This window comes from Hypanus sabinus, chromosome 14 (genome assembly GCF_030144855.1).
Source record: "Hypanus sabinus isolate sHypSab1 chromosome 14, sHypSab1.hap1, whole genome shotgun sequence".
Classification (NCBI taxonomy): Eukaryota; Metazoa; Chordata; class Chondrichthyes; order Myliobatiformes; family Dasyatidae; genus Hypanus; species Hypanus sabinus.
The window spans coordinates 15260262-15272688 of NC_082719.1; the positions used below are offsets into that span (position 1 = coordinate 15260262).

At 40.4% G+C, this 12427-nt stretch overlaps 1 protein-coding gene across 7 annotated transcripts in view; it reads left to right on the forward strand.

The window, feature by feature from the left end:
* The window catches only part of LOC132404565 (calcium/calmodulin-dependent protein kinase type II subunit delta), a 460565-nt gene that overhangs the window by 412116 nt on the left and 36022 nt on the right, over window positions 1–12427 (forward strand). The gene's annotated exons all lie outside the window — the stretch shown is intronic.

Here is a 12427-nt window from a genome sequence, read left to right on the forward strand (position 1 = left end):
ACCATCATCTGGGCATATAACCAGTGTGCAAAAGACAACAAACTGTGCAAATACAAAAAGAAATAATACATAAATAAGCAATAAATATTGAGAACATGAGAGAAGAGTCCTTGAAAGTAGGTACAGAGGTTGTGGGAACATTTCAAAGATGGGACAAGTGAAGATGAGTGAAATTATCAAGAGCTTGATGGTTGAAGGGTAGTAACTGTTTCTGAACCTGGTGGTATGAGTCCTGAGGCTCCTGTACCACTTTCCTGATGGGAGCAGTGAGAAGAGAGCATGTCCTGGGTTGTCGGGATCCCTGATGATGGATGCTGCTTTCCTGTGACAACATTCTGAGCAGATGAGATTGGGAGGGGAGGGCTTTTCCCATGACGGATTGAGCTGTATCCAGTACGTTTTGCAGGATTTTCCATTCGAAGGCATTGGTCTTTCCATAACAGGCTGTGATACACTCAGTTAATATACTCTCCATTACACATCTATAAAAGTTTGTCAATGTTTTAGATGTCATACTGAATGTTTTCAAACTCCTAAGGAAGTAGAGGCACTGCCATGCTTTCTTTGTGATTGGCTTTGCATGCTGAGCCCAGGACAGATGCTTTGAGATGATAACACTGGGGAATTTAAAGTTGCTAACCCTCTCCACCTTTGATCCCCTGATGATGACTGGTTTGTGAACCTCTGCTTTCCTCCTCCTGAAGTCAATAATCGGCTCCTTGGTCTTGTTGACATTGAGTGACAGGTTGTTGTTGTGGCTCTACTCCGGTATATTTTCAATCTCTCCTACTGATAGGTCACCACCATTGATTCGGCCTACAACAGTGGTGTTGTCAGTAAACTTTAATGTGGTATTGGAGCTGAGCTTTCTCACAGCTCCAGTGTAAAGCAAATAGAGCAGGAGGGCTAAGCACAAAGCCTTGAAGTGCACCTGGGCTAATGGAGATTCAATTTAGCACTGATCTTGATGATTAAAACGTCAAACAAGATTGAAATCAACAAGGACAAGAGTGGAAGGTGAGGGGGCGTTCAACACCATTTGCCTGCTTTGACTGGTCTCTCTCTCCCTCACTGCTGCCAGAGCCTTGGGTCTTGGGCTTGGTTTGATCAGCAAGATTTATGGATTGGCAAACAGCAGAGGCTGGAAATTCAAGCAACACTCACGAAATGCTGGTGGAACACAGCAGGCCAGGCAGCATCTATAAGGAGAAGCACTGTCAACATTTTGGGCCGAGACCCTTCGTCAGGACCCGAAACATCGACAGTGCTTCTCCCTATAGATGCTGCCTGGCCTGCTGCGTTCCACCAGCATTTTGTGTGTTATTTATGGATTGGACTTGTTTAGAGGCTCTGCAATTCATGTTCTTTGTGGTTTTTAGTTACATTTTCATGTAACTTTGATCAGAGTGGATTGGCTGTACAGCCTGTAAGCAACAAATGATACAGTGCTAAACTGAACTGAACGAAACTGAACATTCTCAGATTGTTTTGAGGCTCTGCAGTTTGTTGTTTGATATTCTGTGTGTTATTTGCTTTTCTGCCATTTACATGATTTGTTCTTTCTTTCTTCACATGGAACCCCCTTTTCCTCTGGGTGTCTAGAAAACCAACTCGTTAGCCCCTTGCTAACAGCCACTGGATACTGTGGCGATAAACCCACCTTTCTCTGGCTTCATACATCTGAAGTGTATACAACTTTTGACCCACAAAATCCATGAGGTTGGGATGTCTCACCCACCCAAACCCTGGTTCGTGTGAATGCTCTGTGATTTACTACACCTGGCTAGAAATAACAGATCATCATCTACATATAATTTGTAAAGAAGTATATTTCAGAATGTTAATTTAAGCAAACTATTAAATAAAAGAAATTTTAAAAAAACAAAAACACCCATTACTCTTAAACAGTCAAGTCAAGGTTGGAGCTCATCTTGAACTTGTCTGTCACTCATGCGCTGGACCTTCAATCTGCGTGAAAACACACATCATCTGTCACTTCTAACCCATCTCGAACAAATGGGTCTCTGACAGGAGTATTAGTCCTCCCTCCTTGAAGCCATTCATCAGCACAAAGCACCTTGTGTAACAGGAGTGGCATCCTCAGCCACCTTTCTTTGTGTCTTCTCCCAGATCCAGCCAACAAAGACCTCTTTTCCCCCCCCACCCCCCAATTCTACCATTCTGATTGGCTAACAGCACATTCCTAAGCTGAATAACAAGCATCTTGTCTCATCTCAAACCCAAGCAAGCTGAAGCAGAACAGACTGCCCCTACAAAACTGCTAAAATGAAATACCTACAGCATAGTAGTAAAAATCATAACCAGGGCATTACATGTGCATTGGGTGCTTGGTGTTTTCTTTGACCAGGTTCCATGGTGTTCCTTTCTTTTGTGGCAGTCTGCAGGAAGACAAATAATCAGGGTTTAAACTACATACATACTTTGAATCTTTGTGGAGGGAATGTTGTTGCCAATCCAAGCTAACTGAGGTTTACAAGTTAGGGAATCAAGCATTCAATTGCACAATGATGAATTGAGGCCAATTTAATTGATTAGTTTTAAAGAGATGGTAGTGTTAAATGCTAAGCTATGAGCTAAGAGCATACAGATGTGTCTTTGCCGTCCAGATGGTCTAGAGCTGAGTGAAAAGCCAATGAGATGGCATCTGCTGTAGACCTATCGTTCCATTAGGCAAATTAGAGCGGAGTGAAGTAAATTCTCAGACAGGAGTTGATATGCTTCATCCTTAATCTCTCAAGACACTTCATAACTGTGGATGCAAGTGCTGCTGGTCATTGAGGTTAGGTTACCGCTTTCTTGTTAGGCACTGGTATAAGTGAAGCCTACTTAATGCCTCAGACTGCCAAAGTGAGAAGTTTAAGATCTCAGTGAACACTCCAGCCAGTCTTTAATATTTGGCCATGTACCCCACCTGGGCCAGATGTTTTCCATCAGTTCACCCTCTGAAAGGATATGTGCACTTCTGCTTTGATCCTGAAATCACAGGATTGTCAGGGGCTGTGGGAGTTTGTGATTTTATTTTTTTTGTGTTTTTGCATCAAAGTGAGCTCATCTGGAAGTGAAGCCCTGTTGTCGCCTAACTTGCTTGATTTTATTTTATGAGAGATGATAGCATTCAAGCCCAGCCACAACTGTCAAGCGTTCTTCATTGCTTCAAGCTTAGCCCAGAATTGCCACTTCGCCCAAGAGGTGGCTTTCTGAAGATTGTACCTGGACGACTTGTAACTTTATTGGTCGCTAGATTGATCTGGCCCTTAGTAGGTTGCAGATCTCATGGGTTTTATCCAGGACTTTTATTTGGGGAAGATTCCAAATGACTCATCAACAACTATTTTTATAAACTCCATGACAACCATGTTGTATTCATTCAGAAGACTTGCACAGCCCAGGCCACTGACTGACAGTAACCCCATAGCCGCTGTTCTGCCTCCTGTGACAGCCTCTTTGTTGACCTTGTCTCAGAAACCTTGCTGTTTAGCATCTGCCTGTATACAGGTAGAAGGACAGATTTCCTGAAATGTGTTCTGGGCATGGATCAGTAGGCATTCCTTATCTTTGTATAACAGTGGTCTAGTGATGTTGGGAACTCTGTATGCATATTCCTTCTGCCTATATGATGTCGTTATCCCTCTGTTATCTGCACATCTGTGAGCCTGCTTAAGAATGCCCCTATTACATTTGCCTTGACCACCTTTAGCAGTTCATTCTGAGCACGCAACTCTTGTCCCACACATCTGCTTTGAAAATAACCTCCTCTCACCTTAAATGCATCCTTAATTGTATGTCTTTCTAGTGTTAGGATTTTGAACCTGGTACAAGGTACCAAATGTTTACTTCACTTGGACCTCTCATAACCTTATAAACCCTGTCAGATTTCCCCTTGGCCCCGTTGCTCCAGAGAAAACAGTCCAGATTTGTCCAACCTCTCTTGTAGCACATGCAGTCTAATACAGGCAGCATCCTGGTAAAACCCCTCTATACCCTCCCCAAAGCCCCCATATCCTACCTATAATGGGGCATACAGAATTGATTAATATACTCCAGATGTAGCCTAACTAGTCTTATAAGCTGCTGCTTAACTTTCTGACTTTTGAACTCCATGCCTCGACTAAAAGCAAGTTTGCTTTCATTACCACTCTATCATCTTCTGCAGTTACTTTCAGGGAGCTATGGACTTGGACACCAAGATCACTCGATCTATCAACACTTTCAAGGGTTCTTCCATTAACAGTGACTTGGCCCTTTATATTTGATCTCCTAAAGTCCAACAGCTCACATTTGGCCAGATTAACTTTCATCTCACAAACAAGAGAAAATCGGCAGATGCTGGAAGTTAAAGCAGCACACACAAAATGCTGGAGGAACTCAGCAGGCCAGGCAGCATCTATGGAAATGAGTATAGTCAATGTTTTGGATCAAGTCCTTTCAGCGGATCCTGAGGAAGGGCGTCAGCCTGAAACATCAACTGTAATCTTGTCCATAGATGTTGCTGTGTTCCTCCAGCATTTTGTGTGTGCTGCTTTAACTTCCATCTGCCATTTTTCCTTCCATATCTGCAATTGATGTCTCTATACCTCTGTGTCATTTGGCAATCTTCTACGCCAACCAATTTCAGTCATTTGGATGGGTGTGGGGAACAATTTTCACATTTGGCAATAACATAAAAATTGGAGTTCTTGTGAACTGAAAGAAAATAGTAATTTATAGTAATAGTAACATATCAGAAGACATAATATGTTGATCAATATTGTAAGAGGACTTGACTATAACAGTAATTACAGTTGAAGTCAGAAGTTTACATACACCTTAGCCAACTACATTTAACCTCAGTTTTTCACAATTCCTGACATTTAATCCTAGAAAACATTCCTGGTCTTAGGTCAGTTAGGATCACTACTTTATTTTAAGAAAGTGAAATGTCAAAATAATAGTAGAGAGAATAATTTATTTCAGCTTTTATTTTTTTCATCACTTTCCTAGTGGGTCAGGAGCTTACATACACTTTGTTAGTATTTGGTAGCATTGCCTTTAAATTCTTCAACTTGAGCCCAACATTTTGGGTAGCCCTCCACAAACTTCTCACATTAAGTTGCTGGAATTTTGTTCCATTCCTCCAGACAGAACTGGTGTAACTGAGTCAGGTTTGTAGGCCTCCTTGCTCACACACTTTCAGTTCTGCCCACAAATTTTCTAACTAACAAAGTGTATGTAAACTTCTGACCCACTGGAAAAGCGATGAAAGAAATAAAAGTGGAAATAAATCATTCTCTCTACTATTGTTATTGTAATTGTTACATGGTTATTGTTCTGACATTTCACATTCTTAAAATAGTGATCCTAACTGACCTAAGACAGGGAATGTTTTCTAGGAGTAAATGTCAGGAATGTGAAAAACTGAGTTTAAATGTACGTTTGTATTTGGCTAAGGTGTATGTAAACTTCTGACTTCAACTGTATGTCATATTGAAATTGAATAAGGCCCAGGTTGAGACTGGAATATTGAGCACAGGTTGGTCTTCCTAGATGAACTGCAACAAAGATTCTTCAGACTGGTTTTTGGAACAGGATCTCTCCTTCATGGAGAGCTTAGGCTGACTATTGTCTTGAGTTTGGCAGAATGAACTTCAGTAAGGTTCAAGAATTCTTACAGAACTTAATAGGGGTGACGCCTACACTGGTTGGGCTATCTAGAACAAGTGGCCTGTCTAAAAGGAAAGAGCTGACAATTCAGGATGGATAAGAAAAATTTCTTCATCCAGACAATAATGATTGTTTGGAATTCCCTGTCTAAGAAGTCTGTGGAAGCATCTTCTAAGTATTTACAAGATACAGATCTACAGATTTATTTTTGATATTAAAGAAATCAAGGGATTAGTGCTGAAGAGGTAGAAGATTAAACCTGAACATTGAATGGCAGTGCAATCTCACAGAGACAAATGGTTAGTTCAATGACACAAAATTGGTGGGGGGGGGGGGGGGCGGAATCTGATAACATTCAGGCAGCAGAATCAATACAGTTAGATCTAAACAAAATCCAGATGTGGGCAGATAAATGGTAAATTTAATGTAAGTAAATGTAAAGTATTACATACAGGGAGTAGAAATATAGATATAAATATGCAATGGAGGGGGGTCTTAAGTTAGAAAGTGCACTGAATAAGAAGGATTTGGGTGTCCTGATAGACTCATCACTATCAACATCTAAACAATGCACAGAAGTGATTAGGAAGGCTAATAGAATGTTGGGGTATATCAGAATCAGGATTATTGTCACCGGCATGTGATGTGAAATTTGTTAACTTAGCAACAGCAGTTCAATGCAATACATAATCTAGCAGAGGAAAAAAATAATAAAGTAAAAAATAATAAATAAGTACATAAATTACAGCGTACGTACATTGAATAGATGTTAAAAAATGCAAAAGCAGAAATACTATTTTTTTTTAAAGTGAGTTAGTGTCCTAAGGTTCAATGTTCATTTAAGAATCGGATGGTAGAGGGGAAGAAGCTGTTGAGTGCAGTGTTCAAGTTAAGAAACATTCTCCTTAAACCATATAATGCGCTCATGAGGCTACACCTTGAAAACTGTGTGCAGTTTTGGTTCCCATATTGTGTGAGGGATGTAAAGGCACTCGATAGAGTCCAGAGAAGGATGACTAGACTCATTTCAGGTCAGCAGGGTATGAGCTGTGAAGAAAGATTGAAAGAATTAAATCATTTTAGCCTAAGCAGACATAGAATGAGAGGAGACATGATAGAACTGTTCAAATCATTAACTGTATAAGTAAGATGGATGCCATCTGCTATTTCAAAATTAATCCATCATCAAGGACATGGGGCCATAGGTGGAGACTGGTTAAGGGAGATTTTAGCCTAACATCAGGAAGCATTTCTTTACAAGGTGAGTTGTGGACATATGGAACAAACTAACTAGTTGAGAGTAGCACCTTAGAGACTTGCAAATCTAAACTCGATAGTTATTCCAACACATTATGTGAATAGGAATTTGGCAAGCTTCGTTGAGCCATATGGCCTATTGTCAAAAAATTTCTCATGTTCTAACTACATGGTGTTGGAGTATGAAAAGATTCAACGTATACTTATCAACAAAGCGTGTGTGTAATATACAACCCTGAGATTTGTCTTCCCAAAGACGGCCACAAAATGAAAACCATGAATCCCATTCAAAGAAAAATGCCAAATCTCCAACACGCAAAACAAAACCAAATTGCACAAATGGCAAAAGAATGAGCAAAAAAAAACAGAATAAAAACATCAACCCACACAGTTGTCAAGAGTTCAGGCGTATTCAGTACAGCTCAGTTCCTCACCTAGTGCAGTGTCTTCATTATATATAGGCTGTAGGGGCCATTCCATCCCAATCAAAATCACACAAACTTAGCAACAAAGGAAGGAGCAATCGGAAACCAGAAACACATTGTATCGTGAAGTACAGAGTTCAAACCACAAGCCACATCATTTAAACCTTGTACAAGACCCAGGACTGCAGCACCATTGAGTGAGAGACTGTTTTGGAAGTTGTTTGTTCAGCTTAGCAAGTTCTGAAATGTCAGGGTCATCAGAGTCCCTCTTAAATAGGCTTGAATGAAGTAGTACGGTGTGCCAGTTGCATTGTGACTTCAGTCGGTCACAGGTTATGTCCAAAAAATACCAATTTATGCCAGTTACCAAAATTAAATTTATGGTACTGCAGAGGCATTATGGGCAATCATATGTATAAGTATGAACCAACTGAAAGAGTTCTCCAATTAAATCCCACCTCCCAACATCTGGTTTATACATATCTCCAAGTACTGGATCTTCAAGAACAAGAATACCATTTAAATGCAAGTACTCTGGGCCTAGTTCACTTTTCAGATTGTAGCTTCAAAGCTCCAGCTTTCTTTGAGAAATCAGCACTCTTTGAGTATGAAATCTTTTCCTCACCTCCCCTCTAGTCCTACCAATTTAAATTAACACTTCTGGTTTTTGGTCTCTCCGCTAAGAGAATTAGGCCTTTCCATTTTTACCTGTCTGTGGGCCTCTTGGTTTCCACACTTGAACCATGACTCAAGACTCCTCAGAAGCCACATCCCAAGATTAATCAGGTCATAGCAGCATTCTCATAAATCTGTTCACACATTCACACATGCTGCAGTACGTTCAATGTGGTTTTTTTGGTAACATTGTAGCCAGAGCAGTAAGGATACATGCAATGTGTGACTGATGTAATTAGGCAAACAATTAATCCCTGAGGGGGAAAAGAAGCTGCATTAGCATGGATAACTTGGTGCTTAAAAATGTGTGCTCATGGATCCAATTTCTAGGCTACAGTGAATTTGGCATTAAAGTGGAGATCTCACAACTTTGAATAAATTTATGGTACAAATTACTAGCATGTTCGGTAGTGAATGAGAGGTTTTTTTTAAAACTTCGGGAAGGTCTAGCATGCCAGTGATGAAATAATGAGGTCTGATTAAATGTCATCTATTTATCATATTTTATACTTTTATACATAGTTCTCTATGTCAGTTTTCTTTGTATTTTCATGTTTTTGCTATTCAGATGCCAGTCTTGTTCACTTTTTCTCATTTGCATTTTAAGTTTGACAAAATGTCCTTAAAAACATCCTCAGCATCAACTTCCACTTTGTTTCATTTGCGAATATTGAAGAATATTATTAATCCCTGCACTTTATCAATTCACAATGCATAGAAACATGGAAACATACAGCACAATATAGGCCCTTCAGCCCATAATGCTATGCCGAACATGTACAGTACTTTAGAAATTACCTGGGTTACTCATAGCCGTCTACTTTTCTAAGCTCCGTGTACCTATCCAGGACTCTTTTAAAAGACCCTATCGCATCCACCTCCATCACAGTCACCGGCAGCCCCTTCCATGCACTCACCACTCGCTGCGTTTATATTTTTTTTAAAAACACAAACTTGCCCCTGACATCTCCTCTGTACCTACTCCCAAGCATCTTAAAACTGTGGCCTCTTGTGATAGCCATTTCAGCCCTGGGAGAAAGCCTCTGTCTATCCACATGATCAATACCTTTCATTATCCTGTACACCTCTATGTTGGCCTTCTGTGTTGCTGCTCTCAATAGCATTCTTTCTATTTATTTTATAAGCACCTTCATCTCGAGAACAACAGCAGTTGAAGAGTTTGAAGCCTTGCCAGCAACCCCACAATAAAATATGAACTGAATAGCAGAGTTACAGATTTTGATTATAAGCTGTGAAGCCATTCGTATTCATATTGTCCACAAATTTTGTAATTTACGGTAAGCTAAAGTGATTGCATAACTGTAACCGTAAATTATAGGTAAAAGTTATTTATCTTCTGTGTAATTAACCATATTACTGCATAGCTTTCTGACAAAACATATTGTGACACACCCTTGTGTCATTATAACAATTCATTAGAATCGCAAAATAAAAGTCCTACAGGTCAGTCCATTTTCAGCAAAGAAGGATGTAGTTTCAAAAATAAAACAATTTCCGTAGAAGTAAACTGCAACATTGGCATCTTGCAGCAGTGCTTGTTTCATGTAGACGCAATGGACTTCAGATGCAGGACTCAGGAGTTACAAATATTCTGCTGGAGTAACTCAGCAGGTTGAGCAGCATCTGTTGGGGAGAAAGTAGTCTTGATGCAGAGTTTTCAGCCAAAATGTCGACAATTCCTTTCTTCCTCCACTTACTGCATGACTTACTAAGTTCCTCCAACAGGTTTTGTAATTCCAGTATTATATCAATTCAACTTCTTAATAATGCGCTCAAAGCCCAAGGAAACTGAATGATTAAATGCACGGAATTAAAACCAGTTGGATCAAAATCTGTTACTGGAATTTATTGGTAAAATTCTTTGTGTGTTTAGTCAGGATAGGCCAATTTTGATGAAGCTAATCAGGCATTTTTTAACACACAGAGTAGTGGGTGTGTGGAATGCACTGCCGGTGATGGTGGTGGAGATGGATACAATGGGGTCTTTTAAAAGACTTTTAGATAGGCTCTTGGAGCTTAGAAAAATAGAAGGCTGTACGATAGGGAAATTCCAGGCACTTTCTAGAGTAGGCTACATGGTCAGCACAACATTTTGGGCCAAAAGGCCTGTAGATTTCTGTGTTCTATGTACATTAGCACAATGGGAATAACACCCACAAAATGCTGGTGGAACACAGCAGGCCAGGCAGTATCTATAATCTATAATTTTATAAATGCTGCCTGGCCTGCTGTGTTCCACCAGCATTTTGTGTGTGTTTAAATTTCCAGCATCTGCAGATTTCCCCATGCTAGCACAATGAGAATGTCTGGTTTATGTAGACTTCCAAATGGAATGAGCTTATTTGTGAGACACTTTTTATCACAGGAGGAGCTTTTAGAATTCCGGTACATTATCATCTTAGTTAAGAAACTCGCTGTGAGATTTGGAGATGAAAAATAGTAATGAGAGTCATGTTGTCCAAATAGCAGATGATATCATATAACGATCTGTCTTCGAATCTCAACCATTAAGACCATAAGACATTGGAGCAGAATAAGGCTATTCGGCCCATCGAGTTTTCTCCGCCATTTGATATGGCTGATCCATTTTCCCTCTCAACCCCATTCTGCTTTTCTCCCCATAACCTTTCACACCTGACTTATGAAGAATCTATCAACCTCCACTTTAAATACACCCAGTGACCTGGCCTCCACAGCTGCCTGTGACAATGACTTCCACAGATTCACCATCCTCTGACTAAGGAAATTCCTCCTCATTTCTGTTCTAAACGGACGTCCCTCTATTCTGAAATTGTGATTCCCCACTACAGGAAACATCCTCTCCACATCCATTCTACCAAGGCCTTTCAACATTCAGATATGTTTCAATGAGATCACCCCTCATTCTTCTGAATTCCACTGAGTACAGGTCAGAGCCATCAAATTCTCCACTTGTATAGGTCCTGGAATCTTTAGTTTAGTTTGGCATTTTATTCGTAGTTTAATTAGTTTGGCACAGAATTGTGACCCAAAGGATCAGTTAAGACCATAAGCAGCAGCACTAGGCCTCTCGAACCAAAGTCTTCTGTGCCATTCTTTCATGGCTGATTTATTATCCTTCTGCTTATTGCCCATAACCTTTGACACCCTGACTAATCAAGAACCTATCAACCCCCACTTTCAATATACCCAATGACTCGGCCTCCACAACCATCCATGGTAATAAATTTCACGGATCCACCACCCGCTGACTAAAGAAATTCCTCCTCATCTCCGTTCTAAATGGACATCCTTATATTCTGAGGTTGTGCACTCTGATCCTAGACTCACCCAGAATAGAAAACGTCTTCTCTTCATCCACTTCGGTTTCAATGAGATTCCCCCATTATTCTTCAAAATGCCAGCGAGTACAGGCCTAGAGCCACCAAATGCTCCTCATACATTAATCCTTTCATTCCCAGGGTCATTCTTGTGAACCTCCTCCGGACCATCTTCATTTCCGGCATATCTTTTCAGGGGCCCAAAACTGATCACAGTTCTCCAACTGCAGTCTGAACAATGCCTTATAAAGCCACAGCATTACATCCTTGCCTCTATATTGTAGTCCTCTTAAATGAATGCTAACATTTCATTTGCCTTCCTTACTACTGACTCAACCTAAGAAGTTAACCTTCAGTGGATCCTGCACAAGGTCTCCCAAATCCCGTTGCACCTCTCATTTCTGAATTTGCTCTGCATTTAGAAAATAGTCTGTGCCTTTATTCCTTCTCTCAAGTGCATGACCATGCCCTTTTCTACATTGTATTCTATCTGGCACTTCTTTGCCCATTCTCCCACTCTGTTTCAGTCCTTCTGCAGACGTCCATAAACTTAGCCACAAAGCTATCAATTCCATCATTCAGATCATTGATATACAAGGTGAAAAGAAGCAGTCTCAACACCAACCCTCTCAGAACACCACTGGTCAACTGCAACCAATCAGAAAAGGCCCTTTATATTCCTACTCTTTGCTTCCTGCCAATCAGCCAATCTTCTATCTATGCTGGCATCTTTCCTGTAATACCATAGGCTCCTATCTTGTTTAGAGGCCTGCTGAAGACCCTTTCAACATCCAAGTAAAATCAATCAACATCTATAAACACTCCTTTACCTATCCTACCCCTTGTTTCCTCAAAGAATTTGAACAGATTTGTCAGGCAGAATTTCCCTTTAAGGAAACCATGCTGACTTTGGACTATTTTATCACGTGCCGACAAGTACCCCGTAATAGTTGCCTCATTCTCTCTTTAGAATACTACTTATTTGGGATGTATCTATCTTGCACCTTCTTAAGTTTTCCCTGGAACTCTAGCCATTACAGCTCTGCCATCATCCCTACTAGTGTCCCCTTCCCAGTCAACTTTGGCCAC